The sequence below is a fragment of the Equus asinus genome, chromosome 8, assembly GCF_041296235.1.
Source record: "Equus asinus isolate D_3611 breed Donkey chromosome 8, EquAss-T2T_v2, whole genome shotgun sequence".
NCBI classification, from domain to species: Eukaryota; Metazoa; Chordata; class Mammalia; order Perissodactyla; family Equidae; genus Equus; species Equus asinus.
The window spans coordinates 96,726,778-96,746,467 of record NC_091797.1 but is presented as its reverse complement, the minus strand read 5'-3'; the positions used below and the strand labels follow the sequence as shown (position 1 = coordinate 96,746,467).

Below are 19,690 nucleotides of genomic sequence, written 5' to 3'. Positions count from 1 at the left end.
AACACACGCACGATACTGAGAGCAGCTGAGCCCAGGGAGGCCGAGAGACCAGCATGAGAGGGAATCAGGGACTCCTCATCTCTGCTGACAGGGCCGAGGACGGCCCCACCGCCTCTGCTCAGAAGTGTCTCCATGGGACAGAATGCCCTGGGTGAGGCTGCAGGGCCAGGAAAGAGGAAGGGGGTGGATGCTGGCTGAGTGCCCACCCAGTGCCTGGCTCTGTGCAGGAGACAAAGACACAGACACATGAGACACACTCCTGTCTGTAAAGGGATCACCCACCGGGGGAGGAGAGGAAAAGGAACATCACAAAAATGCAGAGTGATGCGTGCAAGGAGAGAGTGTGCGCCAGCTCTCCTGGGGGTAAAGGTCTGATGGGGATAGAGCCCCTGAGCTGAGCTCTGCAGGTGAGGTGGGCGGAGCTGGGCATTTCAGCAAGAAGAGCAGCAGGAGCAACGCAGAGGGAGAAACCGCCCCGTGTGCATGGAGACTTCCAGGCAGCTTGGAGTGAGAGGATGGATTTCAGAGTGGGAGGGAAGAGGGGGGTTGGCACAGCCCAGACCTTGAGGGCGTGCTGTGAATGACACACTGCTAAGCCTGGATTCATCCAGAGGGGAGCTGCTGACAGTTTTAAAGCAGGAGGGCCAGGGGCATGTTTCTGGAGTAGAAAGATCACTTGGGAGCAGGTGGGCAGGAAGGGCCAGAGAGGAGGAAGTAGCAGGAGCACAGGCCTGGAGGAGGGGAGTGAGAAGGAGGAGCAGGCAGCCTGAGCTCTCTGCAGGAGGTGAGATGGAGGAGGGAGATGTGGGAAAGAGGAGGACAAGTGCTGGGCCCAGCTTCTGATGGGAAGGAGGCCCCCCACACCAAGAGGCAGCCCTTAGAGGGAGATGATGTGTCCAGGTCAGACTCTCAGAATCCCATGTCCCTATGGGCCATCTGTGGGACTGTCCAGCAGGTGGCTGGAAATGGGGATCCAGAGCTTAAGAGAGAGGTCTGGGTTCCAGCGAAGGGCAGGAGAGGGGTGAGCCTCAGGCTGGGGATGGGGTGCTGCAGGGGGCGCCTCTGCCAGATGAGGGAGCTGAGGGCCAGGCAGGGCTGGATCCTCTGGAGCTGGTGGTACTGTCCTCTGAGCTCGTGCTTTTGGCACAGTGGTCCCTGTGGACCTGCTCCACCCTCTGCTGCACCCTCCCTTCTCTGTCTTCTGCTCTCAGCCCTGCTCAGCAACTCCCTCCCCACTGGCAACCCTGGAGGAAGGAACCCCTGCTGTGCACACAAAGCCACAGGTAGGTCTGAGCCTGGGTTCCAGCAAGGCCAGAGGAAGAGCAGGGGAGAAGATGAAGGGGAAGCGAGGGTGCCCCGGCCATCACAGCAGAGCAGCTGTCCAGTGGGCTGAGGAGGAGGAAGGACAGCTGGGAGGGAAGGATGGAGGGGAGGAGTCTGCGGAAGTGCATGGGCCAGGCCAGAGGTGGGTGAGTGATGGCAAAGGGAAGAAGTGGTCACAAGAAGAATCCACGAGGCCCTCTCACTGTTGGGGCTCTGGAACCTATGCACCCTGCCACTGGAGTGGAGAGACGTGACAGAGGAGGGATCTGTGTGGACAGGCACAGGCAGGTCTGTGCTGGGGCCTCCCCCATCAGGCCAGCACTCCCAACAGGAGTCCTCAGTGTCTGGTTGACCGGAGGCCCAGGCTCAGGTCTGCCACTGCAGATGTGGTTGTTGCTGCAACAGAAAGACACGAGCATTGTGCTGCCTTCCACACAGATCTCCCCAGGGTCCCAGCTGGAGGTGCTGGTGCATCACTGTGTCAGGAGTCACATTCCAGCTACACCAACATCCTGGGGACCCTGGGCAGGTCAGTGAGTAGAAGCTGGATAATGACCCTGCTTCATCAGAGGCCCCCAGTGTTCAGATCACCCAGAAAACATGCCTAGAGTGACCCTCCTGGTGGAGACCAGCCACTGCTCCCTGGCCCTCAGAGCTCAGCAGGTGCTCCCACGTGTTGTGCTCCAGCTGACACCCTGTCCCTATCACCACAACAGCAGCTGTTCTGGAAAACCACCCAGCTCCCTCCCCACATCCTCTTCCTCCTCCTCCTGCTGGACCTGAACTCCAGGCCTCAGCACCCTCTTGGCCACTTTGTCCTGGAGCCAGTCCCACTTCTCTCTGACTCCTCAGACCCCAGCTCTGGCCTCAAATTTCAGCATCACTAGTGGCCTCCGCTGGCCTTGGCTCCTCCCACGGGGAGCAAAGGTGGGTAAGATTGTAGCAGGTAGGCCCTGCTCACCCCAGCAGCCATGACCTGTCAGGCCTCTTCCTTTTTCCTTCCCTCTGGCTTGCGGCCCCTGCTCTGGTTCCCTGCTGAGGCCTGGGACCCTGCCTGGGCCTAGAGGAGCAGCCCCCACACAGCAGGCCCCCAGCAGCCATGAGCTGAGCAGAGCATGTGAGCACCCCCCCTGCACCGGGCTCTCTGAAGATGCTTCACACACACATGTGTGATTCCCAGCCCCGGCCTGTGCAGTGGAAATCACGAGCCCCAGAGTTCGAATGATGAACTCGAGCGAGAAGGATGGAGCTGGGCGCTCTCGGATTGCGGCTCAGGCCCCATCATGGGTAGACTGTGGTAGATTCGGGAATTAAAGTGGTGAACAGCAGCAAGATCATAGAGCCCCTGGTCCCTGGGGTGGCTATGGGCCCAGAGACTGTGACACTGGGGGCACCCCATGCTCCTCACCTCATGTTGAGTTCCTCCAACACGTTATTGATCTTAAGTGCCTCACTCACCACAAAGGCTCCAGAATCTCCAAGGCCATTGTATGAGATGTCCAGGACTCTCAGGAAGATGTTTTCCTGGAAAGCAAAAGGGCGAAGCCATGGGACCTCATGTGATGGTGGAGAAAGTCAGGGGCCACAGCCTCAGAGCCCAGGAAGCCCGAGGTGCAAAGACTGTGGACCAAGTGTTGAAGGACAGAGTCCAGGTTAGCTTCTGTGGCTTGGATGGTGGCGACAGTAGAGCTGAACCCCTGGAAGCCCAGCAGACAGAGAGGCATAGATGTGAATGACCCTCAGGGCCTGGGGGCTGCCACGCAGCAGCAGGCCCCAGAGACACAGCGATCAGCCCCCATGCCCACTTGGGCGCCTCTCAAGGGCAGGGACCCTGAGGCACAGAGCAGCTCAGGGGCCCAGGGGGGCTCCAGTGAAGAGCTGCTGGGGGCTGTGATGGGGAGAAGGGTGGAGTTCGTGGATGTGCTAGGAAGACAGAGCCTGACCTGCCACCTTGTGGGCAGGAGCCCAGGTCAGCTCCTGTCAGAGGGCAAGGCAGCAGCTGCCCTTCCTTGAGGAAGACCACACAAGGAGCCAGCACTAAGAGCACTGCAGGCATCTCGTGCCACCCTGGCAGGAGCTTGAGCCACCTGTTCCCAAGGGCTACAAGCCACAATATCAAAGGGAGTAGGTGGGCTGTTTGAGAGTGTGCTGGGACCCAAGGGTGCCAGGGTGTCATCTTGGGAAGCAACTGTGTATGTCCAACAGTGAGCATGTGTCACCAGACTGCACCATGTCCCTACCAGCCAAGTGTCTGTGATGTCTGGGGAAGGGTGTGACAGTCAGCTTCAAAACCCTCAGTGAGTGATGTGAGAGTGGGCACAGGGGGAGAGGACATTGTTGTCATCAAGTGGAGCTGTCACTAAGTGGAACTTAAGTCACTTAACGAAATATTCTTGAAGCTCTGCTTAAAAGATCCAAGGTTCACTTCTGAAGTGCTGCAAAACGGGGAGCTGGCCCCTGGGAGACCTGCCCCCAAAAGACAGGCCAGAGGGGCTGAGGTGTGGGGCCTCATACCTCCAGTCCCCTGGCAAAGGCCATGCCTCCTGGGCCTCGAAGGTGATTCCAGCTCATGTCAATCTCGGTGAGTCCTGTGTTTTCTGCCAGGGCTGGCCCAAGTGTCCACCCTTCAGAAACACCAAGAGAGACTTTCTTATTCACTGTTTACTCCTTCAGAAAATGATGCTGATGCCCACTGTGTGCCAGGGTCTCTGCTGGGCATGAGGGTCATGGAGCTGACCCCAACATGGGCCTGCTTGCCCTCAAGGGTTTCACATTTAATGGGAGAGACAATAATACAAATTAATGGGATGTGAGCTATTCTAGACTACAAACAGGGAGGCATGGGAACAGAGTGGATGCTAACCCTGCTGTGGGGGTCAGGAAAGTGAGGACTGAGGAGATAACCTTGAAGAGAGGGAGTCCTCATGCACGTGTGCACACATAGTGGAGAGCAGACTCAGGAAAGAGCAAGTGTGTGGAGGCCAAGGGAGCACGGGGCACTTGTAGAAATGCACACAGGCCTGGCGCTGGTGGCAGGTGGGGGTAAGCCAGTAAAATGAGATAGGAGCGATGGGCACTCGAAAGATGCTGAGAGACTTCAATGATAGGACAAGGGAGTTTGCACTGCCCTATCAGTGGTGAGGAGGCAGGGAGGGCTTTAAGAAGTGACAAGGCTGGACTCCTTAGCAGTGGGTGTAGGGCATGGACTGGGGCCAGCAGAGGCAGAGACAAGAGGCCAGGGGACTATTGAGAGGCTTGTGCCATAGTCTATAGGCAAGAAGTGACAAGGCCAGCACAGCTGTGGTGGGAGGAGGCAGGGGTGGTAGAGAAAGGAAAGTGGGGGCCGTGTGGGGTTAAGAAACCCTGAGAGACATTCAGCATGTAAAATGGGCAGAAGCCCCACCCACGCTGCTCCCGGCTCTGTCAGCACCCAGCCAGTCTGACCTGCATCCAAATCTCAAAAGTGCCGGGAGCAACATGCCTCCAGGCTGTCCCCCTGTGTGGAACTGTTGACGCCCTTCTTCACCTGGTGAACAGCTCCTCCTCCTTCTCACCTGGGGTCACGGTGTCAGGAAGCCTTGCCCACCTGGCTGGGCTGGGCAGTGTCAGGCCCCACGTCCACTGTGCTTCCCTCCTTCCGGGATCTGGCCATCAGACCTGTCTCTGCTTGGCTAATCTCTCCCACCAGCCCAGGGGCCCTCAGGGACCTGAATTTGACCCCTCTCCCAGCACCCACCACAGGTCTGGGAAGGCTGGTCTGAAGAAACGCACAGAGGGAAACCGATGCACTGACTGGGCAGAGCACCCAGCCAGCCCGCGGGGCCTGACGCGCCTGGGCGGGCACTTTCAGCACCGCGGAGAGCTCCCTGCAGGAGGGGCGGGCCCCGCGCGGCCTCCCTGAGAACAGCGCGCAGACTCCAGGCCCAGAGCCGGGTCTGAGCCCCAGGCTCCCAGATGCGGGGACTTCCCCTTCCTCAGACCCTTCCAGGCTGGGAGGAGAGTAGGGAAGCCTACTTCCCCACTGTGTAGAAGTCAGAGATGACAGGGTGACTGTGACACACGAAGTGTGAGATGACAGGGGGAGTGTTACACGTGAGGTCAGACATGCCAGGAAGTGGGTTGCACATGAAGTCTGAGACGATGGGTGAAGCATGAAACACGAAGACATGACACAATGGGGAGTGTCACACTAGAATTCAGAAATGAAAAGTGGAGCATGACAGAAGATGTCAGAGATGCCACAAGGAGAGTTACACATGAAGTCACAATAGCCATGGGGACAGTGACACAAGAGTCAGAGACGACAGTTGGAGTGTTACACACAACATCACAGACAACTGGGGAGTGTTACACATGAATTCACAGACACCAAATGCAATGTTACTCATGAATTCAGTGACGCCATGGGGGTGTGTTACACACGATGTCAGAGACGTCACATGCAGTGTTACCCACAAAGTCATAGCTGACAGGGCGTGTTACACATGAAGTCAAAGACACCAGGAGGAGTGTTACACACAGCATCAGAGATGACAAGGGGACTTTTACACAGAAAGTCAGAAACACCAGAGGGAGAGTTACACATGAAATTGGAAATGAAATCGGGAGTGTTACATACAACTTCAGAGAAGCCACTGAGAGTGTGACACATGAGGTCAGAGATGCCATGTTGAAGTTTTACACACAAACTCAGAGATGACAGGAGGAGTGTTATGTGTGAAGACAGAGACACCTGGTTTGGTGTTCTAAAAGAAGTCAGAGACCCCAGGGGGAGTGTTAGACACAAAGTCAGCAATGCAAGTGGAAGTGTGACACATGAAGTCAGAGATGCCAAATGGAGTGTTATACAAGAAGCTAGAGACACGAAGCGGAGTGTTACAATGAAGTCAGAGATGCCAGGGGGAGTCTTACACACAAATTCAGAGATGCCACAGGGGAGTGTTACGCAGGAAGTCAAAGACAATAGTCGGAGTGTTACATGCGAAGTCAGACACACAAGTGTGAGTGTTACACATGAAGTCAGAGACTCCACAGAGAGTGTTATACACAAAGTCAGAGTCACCAGTAGGAGTGTGACACAGAAAGTCACAAACGCCACAGATGCATGTGGGCATGAATTCACAGACACCACGGGGAGTGTTAGGCACAATGTCCGAGATGTCAGGTGGTGTGTTATACACGAAAGTTAAGACAGCAGGGGCTGTGTGATGCATGAACTCAGAGACACAAGGGTGAGTGTCACACCCAAAGTCAAAGACACCACTGAGTGTGTTACACACGATGTCAGAAACGTCAGGGTGAGTGTTATCCCTGATGTCAGGGACACCAGGTGGAGGGTGACACTCGAAGTCTGAGATGGCACAGGGATTGTTATACATGAAGACATGATGCCAGGTGGAGTGTGACACATGAAGTCACAGATGCCAGGGTGAGTGTGACACAAGAAGTCAGGGACGGAACAGGGATTGTGACAGACAAAGTCAGAGATGCCAGGGGGAGTGTTATGCACAAAGTCAGAGATGCCACCGGGGTATGTTACACATGAAGACAGAGGCAGCAGAGAGAGTGTTACACATGAAGTCAGAGACACCAGTGGCACTGTGACACACAAAATCAGATATGCCAGTGGGAGTGTTAAACACGAAGTCTGTGATGCCTGGGGGAGTCATGTGCCCAGAGTCAGAGACACCATGGGGGATTGTTACACATGAAGTCAGAGACGCTTAGGAGAGTGTGACACACGAAGACAGAGGCAACAGGTCGAGTATGACCCTCAAAGTCAGGTATGCCAGAGGGATTGTTACGCACAAAGTCAGAGATGAAAGGGGGAAATTACGCACAAAATCAGAGATGACAGGGGGAGTGTTACACACGATGTCTGAGAGGCCAGGGGGAGAGTTACACATGAATTCAGATACAAGAGGGGCACTGTTACACACAACATCAGATACGCCACAGGGATTGTGACAAAGTCATAAATGCCACGGGGGTGAGTTACACACGAGTTCACAGACACTAAGTTGATTGTTACATATGAAGTCAGATATGGCAGGGACAGTGTTACACAGGAAGTCCAAGATGCTATGTGGAATGTTAAACACGATGGATATGCCAGAAGTACTGTGACACACAGATTCAGAGACCCTATGGGGAGTGTTACACAAGCAGTTAGAGATATCAAGATTTTGTCAGAGACCCAAGGTGTTGTGTGCCACATGAAGTCAAAGACAACAGGTGGAATGTGATGCATGATCTCAGAGTCATAATAGGCAATGTGACACATGAAGTCAGAGATGCCATATGGAGTCTTACACATGAAATCTGAGACATCACAGGTGAGTGTTACACATGAAGGAAGAAATACCACATGGAGTTTTAGACATGGAGCCAGAGATGCCAGTAGGAGTGTTACACACAAAGTCACAGAGGGTACATGGAGTGTTACAACATCAGAGACACCAGGGTGAGTGTTACACACCAAGTCAGAGACACCACAGGGAGTGTTACACACAAAGTCAGAGATGCGATGAAGAGTGTTACACACAAAATCGAAGACACCAGTGGCAGTGTCACAGAAGAAGTCAGAGACAGCAGGGTATGTGTTACCCATGACGTCAGAGGTGGCACAGGGAGTGTCACACACGAACTCAGAGAAGCCTGGTGGAGTGTTACACTTAATGCCAGAGAGGCCAGGGGGAATGTTACAAATAAGTCAAAATCACCAAGGGTAGGGTGACACTCAGAGTCAGACATGAGAGGGGGAGTGTGACACACAAGCTCAAAGACAACATGCATTGTGTGACACGTGAAGTCAGACATGGCATGGGGAGTGTTACTCATCAAGTCAGAGACGCCGTGGGGAGTGTTACACAGAGATGACAAGGTGGAGTGTTCCGCAGGAAGTCAGAGACGATATGGATGGGGTTAAGCACAAAGTCAGAGACGCTTGGCATGTGTTAGCATGAAGCCAGAGATGAAAGAGAGAGGGTGACACACAAACTCAAAGACGACATGTATTGTGTGACACATGAAGTCAGACACAGCATGGGGAGTCTTGCTCATGAAGTCAGAGATGTGAGGGGTAATGTGAAACACGAATTGAGATGCCATGGGGAGCGTTAAACATGAAGTCAAAGACACCAGGGGTAGTATTACAAACGAAGTCAGAGACACTGGGGGGAGTGTGACACAAAATCCAAGATGCCACATGGGAGTGTTACCCAGGAAGTCCAAGACAGCAGAGGGAGTGTTACACACGAAGTCAGTGACACCACAGGGAGTGTTACACAAGAAGACAGAAGAAGTCAGCACCCAGCACAGGGAGCAGCGGGCACTGAGACATCCAGGGAATGCAGTAAGAGTTCTGTTTGGAAGGAGTGGGCAAGGGGCAGGCCTAGGTGGGACGTGGGGAGAGGGGCCAGAGCACGGATGCTCAGGGTGGTCCTGCCAACCTCCACCCACCCCTGCCCCAGGAAAACGCGCCCCACCATGGCCCAGGCCAGATGGGACCTGCTTGGTCACTCGGCTGGCTATAGCTCAGGTCCAGGGATTTCAGGCCCGTGGGGGCCAGCAGGAGTTCAGCAAGGTGCTGGGCCGTCTGCTCCTCCAGGCCGTTCCCTGCCAGCTGTACCCTCTGCACAGCTGGGGTCACTGACAGGGCGGCACACACAGCCTGGGCGCCCACCGCTCCTGGCTGGTTCTCCTACAGGTCCACTTCTGGGGGCCGGCACCCCTCCTCAGTCAGTGGGATCCAAGTCAGGCACTGCCCTCCTCCACCTTCCTCCATCCCCCAAACTCCAGGCCTGAGGCCGTGGGAGGGGCTTTGCAGGCAGACTGTCCTGGGGTCGCATGGTGACTCTGTGACCCATCGGCTGGATACCCCACCCCACTCCATGTGTCCACGAGCTCCTTTGTCAAGGGGTTAAGACCACCTCCTTTGTGGTGCCGTGGAGGATGCTGGGATGGAGCCACACCCACCTCATTGATGGCTCGTGCCTGGCAGCAATATAACCCTGCCAGAGCCTCCACTGCACATATCTGGGGACTGACAATGACAGCCCAAGGGGCCATGCATGGAGCATGTAAACGGGCAGACACTCTGCTGAGCATTTAATGCTCATCACAACCCCGAGGGCTGAGTGGCATTGTGGGGTCCATTTCACAGACTGGAGACTGAGGCTCGGCAAGGTTGAGCTGCTTGCCCAGGGTCACCCTGATCTTCTGTGGCAGAGATGGCATTTGCATCCAGCCCCACCAACTCCCACCCAGACCTCCCTCCTCTCACACTGCCAGCCCCATCTCTCTGTGTGGAAGTACCCTCCCACCCTGCATTAGGGCTTTGGGAGGCCACCACATGCAGGAGGCGCTGGCCAGCAGAGGAGGGGCGTGGAGGGGTGGGGTGGGTCACCAAGGGAGTGGCATCCAGCATTGGGTGCACCACAGAGGGTCTAACTCCACCCCACCCACCCCACCCTGTGCTGAGGCCCCTCCCCCAGAAACCCCAGCAGGTCCAGGGGGAAAAGACCTGGCTGTGGGGGGCCCATACCCCTCAGGAAAGGGAGGACTCAAGTCAGCCCACCTGTCCCAGGCTGGGCACCTCCCACAGATGCTGCTGCTTCTGCTCAGGGCACCTGCCAGGGCCTCTGCACTAGCCCCACACAGCCCAATGTCCCCAAGGTCCAGCCGCTTGACACAGAGATTGGAGGTCAGCGTGGAAGCCAGAGCCTGGGTCCCCTGGGACAGAGGGGGGCCTGAGGGCCTGGTCCTCCCCAGGGATGAAGGCCTCACACATAGCTGCTCACTACCCTGGCTCCTGTTTCCAGGGCTCCGCCCACTTGACGCCCTCCACCTGGAAGGCCCTCCCCTTCCCACAGGCCCAGGGGACGCCTGCTTCTCCGTCTAGGCTCCACCTTACCTCTTGGAGCCTTCCCTGACCCTCTAGTGCATTAGGGGGGCTCCCCAGCCCCTATAGTGATCTCTGTCACAGCCTGGATCCCATCTGCCACCCAGATGTGGGGGATGGGACATACCTGTCACAGATCAAGGGTGGGGAATGTGTGGGATGGGCTCAGGGAGGGCCACTCCGATGGCTGCTGCCTCCCAGGTCCTCCCCTCCAAGCCTGGCCCAGAGTCCCTCCGGGGGTGGCTGGGCCGCCAGGCCATGGTGCCGCAGGTTCAGCTCTGGGGCGCTTCCCTGGCACAGAAAGCAGGAGGCAGGCACGACGCTGTGGACCCGGGGAGACCTCAGTGAGAGGATGTCCTTGACCAGCTCTCCAAGCCCACAGTGACTGATAGGGGACAGGGGCTAGGTGTGGCTGCCTCCCCAGGCACCGCCGCCTGCCTCCTCCCCTGCCCTCTGTCACTCCCCAGCCTGTTTCCCCTCTAGAGGCATTTCTTCCTGTGCTAGTAGCCACTCCTGCCCCATATACAGATGAGGACACTGAGGCTCAGAGAAAGCAAGTCCTTTCCTCAAAGTCACACAGCTAGAAGTAGCTGATCCTGGCAGAGCCAGGCTTAGGACCCGCCTGTCTGACAGCAAAGTGCACACTATGTCTTTTCTATTGCATCGCAGACCACGTATGTTTCATGAACATTTTATAGGGCACAACACTGAAATAATTCCAAGTTCTATACATCCATTAGCTTAGTTTTCCTGTGGGTTCTGAAAACCCAGCCCTGATTCCATTTCAGGAGGGGGTGGGACACACCTCCTTAGACTCTTTGGCTGAGTTTTTGCACTTTAACATCATTCTGGAAGCGTGCTCTCATGGGAATAACTGCTGCTGCCAAGAGCGTTTCCTGGAGCGCACCAGGCTGGAGGGGCTGCCAGCTGCCCTGCAGGTGTCCCACGGAGGGATGTGCTCTCTGCTGGACCCGGCTGCCCTGTCCCCTCGGCCCCAGCCTGCCCCATACACCCTCGCCTAGAAGCCCTCAACATGAGGAGACAGACCTGAACCCCCCGCCCCGCACCTGCTGTCCACAGGTCAGAGTCCAAACCCGCCTGCGAAGGCCCCTCGGCCCCCGGGACCCCTGCAGGACGCCCAGCAGCCTCTGCCTCCTCCACCGGCTCTTCCCTTTCCCCAGACCTCTCGTAGGGACCCTCATGGTTCCGCCCATTTAGCCATGCTGGCACTGAGGCTGGGACTGAGTCAGGGGGCACCTAGAGCATGGCCCAGGATGTGGGCGGACCCGCTGGGCACATGGACCTATTGTATGCGGCGGGCAGCGGACAGGCTCCCCCCTCAGCCAGTAGAGACATGCTCCTCTGTTGCCTGGGTGACCCTGTGTTATTGATCACTGCAGAAACCGCCCATGGCCTCTGCTGACCTTGAGCCCACTCCTGGCCACTGCGCAGAAGGGGCCAGTGAGTCCCTCATCACCCCACTTCAGCAGACTGAGGAATGGGCCTGACTCCAGAGCTGTTCTCAGTTCCTGCGCTTGCTTGACGGGTGGAGCAGCTGTACAGGAGCATAGCACAGGAGGGCTTGGGGGACCTTGCAGAGCCAGCCACCCTCCTCTCTGGAGCCACAGTCATGCTCTCTCTCTGTGGGTCCCAGTTCTCTCTCCTGCTCTAGCGTCGCATGTGCGGCCTCCTCCACCAGGAACATCCCTCCCCAGCTTCGCTTGTTGAACTTCAGAATCTGCAGTGTCAGCTCAGAGGGCCCTTCTTCCTGAAGTTTTCCTTGGCCCCTCTTCTGGGCTCCTGCAGACCCCATGCCACCCTCTCAAAGTACCTATAACACCTGTCACCAACTCAGCCCACAAGGAAGTGAGGTCAAAGGGCAGGGGAAAGCAGCTGCTCCTGTCTGTGCCCCAGGGCCCAGCAGAGGGAGTGTGGGGAGGAAGGGAGGCCCAGGGCAGCTGGGGGTTGGGGCTGAGCCCAGGGCTGGGGTGGGGCTGGACCCTGCCCCCAGTGGAAGTGTCCCTTTAACGCTGCTGGCCTGGACTGGCCTGGCCTGGGCCCCTGCTTTGCCTCCTGTTCAGCTGGGGCTGCAGCTGCTGTGCTGACTCCTGCTCCCAGCAGCCAGCAGGAGCTGAGAGCAGGGGCTCCCCAGGGGCTGGGACAGGCTGGGGGCTTCTGGATTACAAAACTGAGAAGTAGGTGATGACCAGGAAGTGGCGGGTGGGCGCCCTGCAGAGGCTGCTGCAGCTCGGGGTCCTGGTCTACTTGGTGGGTGAGAGAATGGCTCCTGGGCAGGTTGGCTGGAGGGACCCTGACTGGTCCTGCTGGGCTGAGGGTTGGGGGTCTGACTCTCCAGGGGCTGGGCTGGCAGTGGTGGAGGGGGCATGTTGGAACAGGGGAGGGGCAGAAGGAAGGATCTCTATCTGTCTAGAGGCAAGTAGGGACAAGAGTGAGCCGTGTGCTTGTGTCCTCCTGTGTGCCCACCTGCCTCCTTTCCTGGGCCTTGTCCCCAGTCCCGTGCTGGGCTCTGGGCACAGAGCAGGATGGTCTCGCCCTGCCCAGGAGGCCCCGGGAGGGCAGGAGGTAGTCCCTGACCCCTGTGAGAGCTGCAGCCCTGAGGCCCCTGAGAAAGGCCACCAGCTGTGCTGGGTCAGGGGAGCCTTTGAGGAGGAGCTGGGTGTGGCCGGGGCAGGGGAGGGTGAGGGCTGGTGAGGGAGGAGGTGGGCAGCTCAGTCTGAGCGCATGGCTCTCTGATGGGTGGCCACGATGTCTGGCCTGTGTGGAGTGTTTGGGTGGAAATGAGGCTGGAGAAGAGGCGGGGCCTGAACGCTGTGCTGGGAGCCTATAGGGTGTGTACGGGCTGAGTGGGCAGGGCCAGCTCTGCGGCTGCTCACCATGTGTGGGGGACACGCCACACTGCCCATCGCCTCCCTCCCAGGTGGGCCCTCCTGGCCAAAAAAGGCTACCAGGAGCAGGACCTGGACCCTCAGATTTCCATCGTCACCAAACTCAAGGGAGTTTCTATGACACAGATCGAGGAACTGGGGACCCAGAGGTGGGACATGGTGAATTCGTGAAGCCACCACAGGTGGGTGTCTGGGTGCTGCTGCCAGGCGCTGACAGTTGTGACCCCACCCCTGCAGCGAGTGTGTGCAAGAGGGGATGTGATGCCAGAGGGGTTGCTGGCGCTGTCACAGGGCCAGGCTCAGGATTGGCCTGACAGAGGAGTGGCCCTGGACAGGCTCTCAGGGATGTGTAAGAGGTTTCCAGGTGGACAGGGGGATGGGTCAGGAAGCCGGGCCAGAGGGACTGCATTTACAAAGGGGCATCCAGAAGAGTGGAGGGTCTGGGGACTCAAGGTTTGAGCTTGAGGGAGGGGTGGGGGCAGGGGGACAGGGCCTGGAGCTCCTGAATGCTCCCTCCCTGCCCTGGGCCCTGTGAGCTGGTGCCTCCTCTGCTGCCCCATGCTGCCTTCCATCTCCTCCTCCCTCCACCCAGATCCTCCACAGCCCCCGTTTTCTCTGTTCTGCTGATGCCCACACTGTACCCTGGGGACACCTGCCCCAGTATAGCTGCCTCCTGGTGGACACCCACCTCATCCAAGGGAACCCTCTCCCTCTCCCAGGGGGGCCTCTTTTCATCCAATGATGCCATGACGTCCCCAGTGCCAACGCTGGACCCAGCTTGACACCTCCCTGCCCCTCCCTCCTGTCCATTCCATCTGTGATGGTTTCCCTGCTGCCCCCACTGTCCCTGTGGTCTTCCTGTGGCCCCCAGGTGCGCTCCACACAGCAGCCAGCCTGAGCTTCCAGAGGTGACTCCATCAGAGCCTGCCAGCCCTTGCTTGCCACCTTGGAGGCTCCCTTTCCGTGATGGTGGCCACCAGGTCCCTGCAGATCCTGACCGCTGCCCCCAGCTGCCCTCTGCCCAGCCCTCCCCTCCGTTCCTGGGTGTGCGTCCCCCACATGTGCAGAGCTGTCATGGGCAGCACACAGTGCCAGCCACCCTTTCCCACAGCCCCTGCCTTTTCCTGGGCAGAGCTTACCACCTGCTCCTCTGGCCCCCGGCCATGCGTGCAGTGAGGGGTCCACCTCCCCACTAGCCTGGGCGGGCGCCCAGCCCAATTTAGCTCTGGATCCTCAGTGCCTAGAAGCAGGAGGCTCATGGAAAATTCTGGCTGAGTGAATGAGCGTGAACATGAGAAAAAAACTTGCCTCAAATTTGTGGAAAGCGGCTCAGAAATGGCTGGAAACCCAGTCAGCCTCCCGTCTCTGCCTCAACTCGCCTCACTGGAGGCATTTTCCTCAGGCACAGGGTGGATGACTCGATGGGCCCAGACCCCTGCTGTCCAGGGAGAGAACATGCTCTTCTTGGTGACCAATTTCCTTGTGATGCCAGAACGAGTTGAGTTCAGGGCAGATGCCCAGAGGTCAGGCTGCCTGGGAGCCTCCCAGTGGGTCCCTGGTTCCTCCGCCAGCCCTGGGTCACAGCCGTGTCCCCCCTTCTCCTTCCCAGGTGCCTGAGGCTCAGCATGCACTGCTGTAGCCCAGGCTCTGAGCTGAGACCTTTCCTGAATCATTTCATTTCGTCTCCCAAGCACCCTGCCTGGCAGGAATTACTGCAGGCCCCATTGAAGAGGAGAAGACTGAGGCTCAGCCAGGCTGAGTCACTGACCCAAGGCCTCCAGCCTGTGGGTGATGGGACTCTGCACCCCTGAGCAGTGGGCTTCTGGATCCTTCCACTCTTGTTCTCTGTGAGGTTCCCCAGTTGTGGATTTTGTGTGAACAGTTGGGACCCAGGACACAGCCCTGGAAGCCTGCCTCCACGGTGACATCTTTCTTTAACTGACCAACACTGAATTGCTTGCTGGGCTGGAGGGTAACTGTGTGGCCACCTGTCCCCTGAGTCCTGGTTGTTGGTCCCACCACAGTGGCTGGGGTGCCACATGTCCCTGGTTGGCCCCGTCTACAACGAGGTGAGGCATGGGCACAGAGGATGTGCTGACGTTTGGGAACACACACGACGTCCTTCCCTTTCTAAATGCTCAGAGACGTCTAGTTAATGTTCAGTTTGTAGACTGTCCTGAAATTGTGTTGGGGCCACAGGCCTGTTTTTTCTGGAATCTGTGTGATCCTCTTTGCCCTTGTCCGGGCTTCTGGCCCTTCCCTCGAAACTGCCGGGGCTGGGTAATCCATCAGATCTGACAAGCCGGCTTCTTGAAAATAGTGGAGTTCCTGCCAGCTCCTCTCAGGGGCCTGGTTGTCTGGTCCCTCCCAGCACATACACTGTGTCCACGTGGTGTCACAGCCTCCAGCAAACACCTGTCAAAACTCTCCCAGACCAGGCTTGCAAAACTCCACCCTCCCCACCTCACGGAGCTCCTGCACAGACAGCACCGCCAAGGTGGCCATCCTGCGAGGGGGGCAGAAGCTGCAGCTGGGTGACCCAGGGAGGCACGTCAGCCAACCCAGGGCCTCAGGAAGGGTTTCCTGCAGGGTGTGAGGCTGGAGGGGGATCTTGAGGATGTCCAGGCAGAGGGGGCTGCGTGGGCAAAGGCCCTGAGCTGTGTGAGATGAGGCCCCTCCAGGGCTCCCTGCACTGAGTGGGGTTGTCCCTAGGTGTGGACAGGGCCAGGAAGGGGGTCGCCCTGGTTCACAGGGCCTGTGAGCCCCTCTCAGAAGCTGAAGTGGATCCAGCAGCAGCAGAGCCACAGATGGGCTCACGGGAGGGGCACGTGACCGTCTGTGCATTGGGATGGACCACGTGGGCTACTGGAGGGAGGTGGATGGGGGCAGAGGTGGGGCCCATGCTGGTCACCATGGGGTCTGGTCAGAGGAGATGGTGGCTCAGCCAGGGTGGAGAGGAGGGGCAGACTCAGGACATAGGTAGGGACAGCGAGGCAGAGCAGGTGGCCCCATGCTGTCCTCTGCCCACTTCTCACAGTCCCATCCCCACAAAGTCCCACCATCTCCTTTGGCTTCTCGGAGTCCCCAGGCCTTCCTGCCACCCTCATGCTGTGTTCCTCCTGCTGCCCCTGAGCCACGGGCCCTGGACAGCGGCGCCCACCCTCCGCCTGGCAGAGCCATGTCTGTGCCAGTGCCCGACGCTTGAGGGTGCTTCCTCTCCGGGGTCTGAGACTTCCAGAGAGCTCAGCTCTCATGCCCTCCTGGCTGATGCCCAGAACTCTGTGACCCTGTGCAGGCACTAATGTCCCTGTTTACAGCAGAACAAGCCAGGAAGGGACTGGCCTGTGGTCCCTTGGCCAGTGTGTGAGGTCCCACTTCCCTAGAGGCTCCTCTGAGGAGGGTCCCACCCTTTGTGTGCCACACCCAGCACCTCCACCCTGGCATGAGCTCACCCTCTCAGAGTCCCTCCACCTTCCCTATTCTGTCGTCTGAATTGGACCAGAGGAGCTGGGCCTAGAGGAGTCACTTCTGCTCCCACAGGGACAGAACTGTCAGGAAGGAAGGAGTCTCGCTCTCCCTTGGGAGACAGCGCTGCAGCCCTATCTGGCTGGGGGGCTGCTCGCCCTCCCCCTCTGAGTACCTCCTTTCATCTGCACCCTCCAGCTTTCCCATGTGCCCCAAACTCAGGGAACCTGGGGGCTAAGCAGGGGAGGGGCGTGTCCCTGGGGACCGCAGGGCTGGGTCACGCAGGGGAGACACCTCCTGGGCCTGGACATCTCTGCTCTCTCACCACCTCAGCCCCCTCCATCCCACTGGGGACCTGCTGGGCTGATAAGGACTGTCCTCAAGGGGAGGCTGGGATGCACAGCCACGGTAACTGTGGGCTCCGTCTTCCAGCCCCAGCACTGGGATGGTGTTCAGGGGGCCGGGCTGGGACCCTGGGTGTCTCCCTTATGCAGACCCAGTGATGGCTCTGCGTCTCTTCTTTCTGCCAGCAGCCCCCTGCCCACTCTCTTCCCAGGCCCTTTGGAGACTGGAGGCCTGGAGTTTGTCTCATGTTTTCAAGGCACAAAAATGGGCCAGTGTGTGGTGTTCAATGGGACCCACAGGACCTGTGAGATGTGGGGCTGGTGCCCCGTGGAGAATGCCACTGTGCCTGTGTAAGTGTCCCCGACACCCAGGCCAGAGTCCCAGGACAGCAGAGCCTGTCCCTTACCTCCTCCCACCTGCAGGAAGCCCCTGCTGGTCCAGGCTGAGAACTTCACGCTGTTCATCAAAAACAGTCACCTTCAGCAAGTTCAACTTCTCCAAGTGAGCATGGTGGGTCCTGCCTGGCCCGACCCCCCTGCCAGCCCCACTTCCCTCAGGTCCAATGCCTTGGAGACCTGGGACACCACCTATTTCAAGCTCTGTTGCTGTTGCCCACACTTCAGCCCCTACTGCCCTGTGTTCTGCATGGGGGACCTTGTGACCATGCCAGGAGGGGTCTTTGAGGACCTGGCATTGCTGGTGGGTCCGTGGGGGCAGGGTTCTGGGAGGCTGGGGGAGAGGGTCTGGGGCCCGCATGCTGGTGGAGCAGTGATGCGCTGTGTGCAGGGCGGTGCTGTGGCATCCACGTCCGCTGGGACTGTGACCTGGACACCAGGGGCTCTGACTGCCGGCCCCATGACTCCTTCCAGCTGCAGGAGAGGAGCTCCAACTTCAGGTGTGGCCCCACTGCCCACCCGCTGCTCCTCAGCCAGGTCCTCCCCCACCTGTCCTCCTGTGGTGGCCGGGACAGACCACAGCCTGGCCCATCCCTCTGGACGCTCTGCTGTGTGTGAGGGGGTCCCAGGGCAGGAGGGGGTCTCTCAGCTCCAGGTCCCCCAGCACAGGCTCCATCCAGCCTCCCTCCTGAGCCCTTTGGCCTCCACCCCATCTGTCCCCACACCCTGCTGCAGCTGGGACCCCTCACCCCAGCCCCTCCTCCACTCTGCCCTGCCTCCAGCACCTCCCTCCACGGCACAGGGGCTTTCTTGTTACTTTTCCCTTAAGGTTTTATCTAAAAAATTTTTAAAATCCATAGAAAACTCCTAAGATTAGTGCCATGAAAATCCATATAGCCTTCATCTGGATTCTCTGGGGTTTTTTTTTTTTTTTCCATTTGCCTCATTTGCTTTCTCTCTCCAACTCCAGACAGAGCCAGATCTCTTTAGATGGATTTCACAGAAGCCATTGGAAAATAAGTGGCAGATATCTAGACACTCACCCCTCTCAACGCTGTCCTGAGAATGAGGACCTTCCCCAGGTGACCACTGTCCTCTTGTCACACTCAGGAAATTTGACATTGGCAGAAGAAATCCAACGTTTAAATTTCCCCAGCTGTGCCAATAATAGACCTAAATCTTTTTATTTTCCAATCCAGGATGCACTCAACGCTCTTGCGTTGCATGTATTGTCATGTCTTTGAGTCTCCCAAGCAGAACCACCATCCCTCTGCCTCCTCATGTCACCTCATCACCCTCACGCAGATGTGCACACAGCCACCAGCCCTGGAAGTGATGCCCTGTGACACTGCCCACTGGGCCCTGCCTGGCCTGGCTTCACTGGCCCCCCCCCCAGCCCTGTGCAACCATGTGGGGCTGGACCCACCCACACCCTGCTCCCCTCCCCTCTGCTCTCTCCCCACCCTCCACCTCTGCCTAGAGCTCCTTCCTGAGCCCTGGGAATCCAGCCTGAGGGGCTCCCGGCAGGAAGTCTTCCCTGGCTCCCAGGGGAGAGTGAGTGCCCCTCTCTGGACCCCACAGCCCCGGGATGCCCACCTCCCCCATCCCCACTGCTGGTGTCTGTTTAGGGACCTTTCTGTTCCTGTCCCCTCAGCAGGCAGGGAGCTTCTGAGAGGCAGGTCCTAGCTTGCTTTGTCCCCTGTGTCCTCAGCAATGACACAGGTCTGAGACCCTGGACTCAGGCTGGGGTTGGAGTCAGTGGATGAGTAAGATGAGGCCTGTGAGGGCCAGACCCCCCAGGAGTGGGCAGAGCAGCCACTGGACTCTCTCCTGCCCCAGGACAGCCGCTCACTGTGGGGAGGTCTCAGGCATGGAGGCCCAGAGCCTGCTCAGCACTACGGGATCCGCTTCCACATCCTCGTCACTGGGCAGGTAGGGGCCAGGCCTGGGCAGGTGGGGTGGGCAGGGGTGAGGGGTGGGAGAGGGTGACAGCCACAGGCAGAGAGGCTCAGCCCAGGTCTCTCTCAGGCAGGGAAGTTCGGGCTCATCCCCACAACCCTCACTCTGGGCACTGGAGCGGCTTGGCTGCGTGTGGCGAGTCTGGCCAAGGTGGCTCCCTCTGGCTGCCAGCAAGCACGTGCCCCCTGAGTGCCCCCTGAGCCCCTGTGCTGACACTGAGTCTCAGATGAGGGCTGTGGAGGTGGTGGGATGGCAGTTTGGGGGCCAGGCCATGGATCTGCCCTGCCACTCCCAAATCACCCCCTTCTGTGACCTGCTGCTGTTGTACATGGATGGAGAAGCCCATTTCTACTGGAGGACCAAGCATGAGGAGGGGGCTGCGGGCCTGCCTGACC

The 19,690-nt window shown here is 58.3% G+C and overlaps 1 pseudogene; it reads right to left on the bottom strand.

The window, feature by feature from the left end:
- Positions 1–1,231: 1,231 nt before the first annotated feature.
- On the bottom strand, positions 1,232–12,038 carry LOC139046034 (leucine-rich repeat-containing protein 74B-like; annotated as a pseudogene).
- Positions 12,039–19,690: the final 7,652 nt, after the last annotated feature.